Genomic DNA, 5,349 nt, shown 5'->3' with positions numbered 1-5,349 from the left:
TTACCCAGGCTGGAGTGCAATGGCGCGATCTCAGCTCACCGCAACCTCCGTCTCCTGGGTTCAGGCAATTCTCCTGCCTCAGCCTCCTGAGTAGCTGGGATTACAGTCACGCGCCACCATGCCCAGCTAATTTTTTTCTGTATTTTTAGTAGAGACGGGGTTTCACCATGTTGACCAGGATGGTCCCGATCTCTTGACCTCGTGATCCACCCGCCTCGGCCTCCCAAAGTGCTGGGATTACAGGCTTGAGCCACCGCGCCCGGCCTAAACAGACACTTTTCAAAAGAATACATATGAGGCCAACAAGCATGAAAAAATGCTCAGCATCACTGGTCATTAGAGAAATGCAAATCAAAACCACATTGAGATACCATCTCACACCAGTTAGGATGGCAATCATTAAAAAATCTGGAGACAACTGATGCTGGAGAGCATATGGAGAAATAAGAACACTTTTACATTGTTGGTGGGAGTGTAAATTAGTTCAACCATTGTGGAAGACAGTGTGGCAATTCCTCAAGGACCTAGAAATAGAAATTCCATTTGACCCAGCAATCCCATTACTGGGTATATACCCAAAGAATTGCAAATCATTCTTTTATAAAGACACAAGCACATGTATGTTCATTGTGACACTGTTTGCAATAGCAAAGACCTGTAACCAACCCAAAAGCCCATTGATGATAGACTGGACAAAGAAAATGTGGTACATAGACACCATGTAATACTATGCAGTCACAAAAAACGATGAGTTAATGTCCTTTGTAGGGACATGGATGAATCTGGAAACCATCATTCTCAGCAAACTGACACAAGAACAGAAAATCAAACACTGCTTGTTCTCACTCGTAGGCAGGTGTTGAACAATGAGAACACATAGACGGAGGGGAGCATCACACACTGGGGTCTGTTGGGGGTGGTTAGGGGAGGGACAGCGAGTGGTCGGGTGGTTGGGGAGAGAGAACATGGGGATAAATGCCAGATATAGGTGATTGGGGGATGGAGGCAGCAAACCACTTTGCCATGTATGTACCTATGCAACAATCCTGCATAATGTGCACCTGTACCCCAGAACCTAAAGTATAATTTAAAAAAAAAAAGGTGGGGGCTTCAAGTCTATAGGCAAATTTAAAATTTTTCTGGTTGACAATTGGAGTTTATCTGAAGACCTGGGATCAGTAGAAAGGAAATGTTCAGGTTAAGCTAAAGGATTGTGGAGACCAAGTTTTACTATGCAGAGGAAGCTCTCAGACAGCAGACTTCAGAGAGTGAAGGTTGTAAAATGTTTCTTATCTGACCTAAAAGGGTGCCTGGCTCTTAGTTGATTATTTCCCGGGTCTGAAAAGGGAGCAAAGAAAGAGGAAAGGAGATTCTCTATAGAATGTGGATTTTTCCCACAATGGACTGCTTTGCAGGGCCATTTCAAGATATGGCAGAAAAACATGTCATGGTATTAAATATTCTTGTTTTCTTCCTTCTTATGCCAGAGTCAGATTGGAAAGTACACAATATACAGGATTAAATAAAACCCTTCTGATGAGAATTTATGGTTTTTAGGGCATTAATCCCCAGACCCCATAGATAGGAATTTTGGCAAGGTTTAAAAACAAAACAAAACAAAACAAAAATCAGAGCTTTGTCCTCAAAAGGTTTTAGTAAATACCCCATGCTCTTAGTTGGGAATCCTGATGAACAATAGCCTAGCGGCAGATAGAAGTTTATGATAGTAAAATCCAGCCCAAGTCAGCTTAGTCCCTCATTGGATGAAGGTGATCTTCCTCCTTCTATTAATTACCAAAGCATAGGGGATTCTCTGTCTGAAGGAAATAAGATTATTTAGAGCTCCTCCATATTTTTAGACACAGGGTCTATAAGGTCAATCAAAAATTACCTGAAGTAGACCAACAAGAAAAAGTAGACCAAGAAGAAAATAAATTCCAGAAGTTAAATAGATTAGTTAATTTAACTTTACAAACACTGTGATAGGATGAGAAATTTCCTAACAGACCAATATTATAACCATTCTTCAGACAACTACTGTGGACAAAATAACTCCACAAATACCTAATTAAGAAAGACTAAAAGATACGGAAGGAAAGAAACAATTGCAAGTGCATTTTCCGTTTTCATAGATTCTAGCCTGAGAGCAGTCCCAGTCAGGTGGCATGACTAAAACTTTACTAGAAAACCCACAGAAGAATCAGAGAATAGGGTTCAGGACCATCAAAAACATTGAGAAACAATAGAGTTAAAAAGTAAGATCTGGACATCTTCAAGGAGCTGTCCCAGATTGAAGCCTGTCAGGTCCAATGCAAATGAGGCTGATTCCCACTCTGGTCAGCATAATGTAGGCCCCCGCAGAAAAGATCCCTGCAGGGCTCTGTGCGACAGCCATTGATATCCTGACTACAGTAGTACAAAATACAAAGCCTCCCCTTTCACAGCTTCTCATCTGCCAAGCTTTCCCTGCTGTGGCACAGTGTACCCTTCACACAGATGACAATGCCACCATGCAGAATGGCGGAGAGTGCTTGTGGGCCTATGTGTCAGTGACCCTGGAACAAGTTGCCCAGTGGCATGATGAGCAGGGCCACAATGGACTGTGATATGTGATGCAAGTGGTGAGCCAGCTCCTGGATCCCCATACCTCAGAGTTCACTGCAGCCTTTGTGGGCCACCTTGTTTCCACCCTCAACTCCAAGGCAGGGCGGGAGCTGGGGGAGAATCTAGACCAGATTCTTCATGCCATCCTCAGTAAGATGCAACAGGCAGAGACTCTCAGTGTCATGCAGTCTCTGATCATGGTGTTCACTCATCTGGTGCACACTCAGCTAGAACCTCTCTTGGAGTTCCTGTGTAGCCTCCCAGGACCTACTGGCAAACCTGCCCTAGAGTTTGTGATGGCTGAGTGGACGAGCCGACAGCACCTGTTCTATGGACAGTATGAAGGCAAAGTCAGCTCTGTAGAACTCTGTAAGCTGCTCCAGCATGGCATCAATGCAGATGACAAATGGCTACAGGATATTCATGTGAAGGGAGAGGAGATCTACAGCATGGATGAGGGCATCCGCACCCACTCTAAGTCAGCCAAAAACCCAGAACGCTGGACAAACATTCCTTTGCTGGTCAAGATCCTAAAGCTGATCATTAATGAGCTCTCCAACGTCATGGAGGCTAATGCTGCTCGCCAGGCCACTCCTGCAGAGTGGAGTCAAGATGACCAGGAGGAGAAAGAGGAGGAGGAGGACCAGGAGGAGGAAGAGGAGGAGGAGGAAGATGGTTTAGCTGGCCAACTTTTATCTGACACTCTTGCTACAAGTAAATATGAGGAGGATTACTACGAGGATGATGAGGAAGATGACCCTGATGCCCTGAAGGATCCTCTCTATCAGATTGATCTGCAGGCATATCTGACAGATTTCCTCTGCCAGTTTGCTCAGCAGCCCTGCTACATAATGTTTTCGGGCCACCTTAATGACAACAGGAGGTGAGTTCTACAAACCATCAGCATCTAAAAAGGGGAGCCTTTCTACATTTGCTCCTTCTGACCCAGCCACAAACCATTTTACAGCCCTCAGTGGCCTTAAGATGTACTTTTTTCCTCAACCTAAAGTGGCATCTTGACCTTTGGCCCTTGGCCTTAGCGGTGACACTGATGACAACTCAGACCAGGCTCACCAGTGCCAGTCACTTAGGAATGCTGGAACAAAGGACATTTTTCAAAGTTCCCGTCAAGACATCCCATCTCTGGAACCTTTTTCTCCCCAACTCTGCCCCAACCACTGTTCCTAGAGCCCTCTGCTGGCCAGTCCAGAAACGTTATTGCCCAGAAGAATTATGTGTTCATGGATTATTTTGCCCTGCCTCAGGAACACAGGAAGTCACTACCATTTATATTCTTAAACAGACCTATCTACGTTCATAGGACTTCTGATGTGTTCAGATAGGAATCCTCAAGAGAGATCATTATGCTTTCTGCCCTGGACCACTGCTGCTCTGGGTTCTCAGGAGGAACACGCAGGAGCAGCTTCATTCTGAGCCTTTCCAGTGACCTCTGCCTTGCTTCCCTTCTACAACACTAAGGCTCCTCTGTCAGAGGAGGTCGTCTTGTTTTTGCCTCATTGTATGACATAACCTTTCCCCTTAAGCTGTTCCTATATATACATGCACACACAAAATAAGCCACAGAGTTGGCAATTTGATTTTCCTTTTTTAGAAAAAATAAAATGGGGAAAAGGGATTTTTTTTTAAATTCACCTGACCCAACTATATTTAATATGCCTCTCCCACACATTACCACAGAGTCTGACATTCAAAAATTATCCCCTCTCCCTCGGGAAGTCTCTAAAGTGGTTAAGTTTTAGCCCTCAAATTTGCAACATGTATTTTTCTAGGACAGTAAAGTAATCTTTACAAATGAAAGAAAAAAAGTAAGATCTAATATTCAAAATCTACAAAGAACTAAAACAGATTTACAAGAAAAAAAAACACATTCAAAAGTGGGCTAAGGATATAAACAGACACTTTACAAAAGAAGACATATATGAGGACAACAAACATGAAAAAATGCTCATCATCACTGGTCATCAGAGAAATGCAAATCAAAACTACATTGAGATACCATCTCATGCCAGTTAGAATGGTGATCATTAAAAATCTGGAGACAACAGATGCTGGAGAGGATGTGGAGAATTAGGAATACTTTTACACTGTTGGTGGGAGTGTAAATTAGTGCAACCATTGTGGAAGACAGTGTGGCGATTCCTCAAGGACCTAGAAATAGAAATTCCATTTGACACAACAATCACATTACTGGGTATATACCCAAAGGATTATAAATCATTCTATTATAAAAACATATGCCCACTTACTGCAGCACTGTTTACAATTGCGAAGACCTGAAATCAACCCAAATGCCCATCGATGATAGACTGGACGAGGAAAATGTGACACATATACGCCATGGAATATGATGCAGCCATAAAAAAACAATGAGTTCGTATCCTTTGTAGGGAGATGGATGAATCTGGAAACCATCATTCTCAGCAAACTGACACAGGAGCAGAAAATCAAACACCTCATATTCTCATTCATAGGAGGTTGTTGAACAATGAGAACACATGGACACAGGGAGGGGAGCATCACACACTGGGGTCTGTTGCTGGGGGCTGGGGTCAAACAGAGGGGGTGGGGGGGTTGGGGGGAGAGAACATGGGGATAAATGCCAGATGTAGATGACAGGGGGATAGAGGCAGCAAACCGCCTTGCCATGTATCTACCTATGCAATAATCCTGGATGATCTGCACATGTACCCTAGAACTGAAAATACAATAAATAAATAAAAATTT

At 43.4% G+C, this 5,349-nt stretch overlaps 1 pseudogene across 1 annotated transcript; it reads left to right on the top strand.

Moving 5' to 3' along the window:
* The first annotated feature begins 2,267 nt into the window (after window positions 1-2,267).
* Window positions 2,268-4,181, top strand: LOC116539077 (annotated as a pseudogene). The gene has a single exon (XR_004263919.1). The product of XR_004263919.1 is annotated as an importin-9 pseudogene (transcript).
* Window positions 4,182-5,349: the final 1,168 nt, after the last annotated feature.

Source organism: Sapajus apella, unplaced genomic scaffold (genome assembly GCF_009761245.1).
Source record: "Sapajus apella isolate SASKATOON/1434 unplaced genomic scaffold, GSC_monkey_1.0 scaffold1, whole genome shotgun sequence".
In the NCBI taxonomy this organism is placed as follows: Eukaryota; Metazoa; Chordata; class Mammalia; order Primates; family Cebidae; genus Sapajus; species Sapajus apella.
This window is presented reverse-complemented; position numbering and strand designations above follow the sequence as displayed.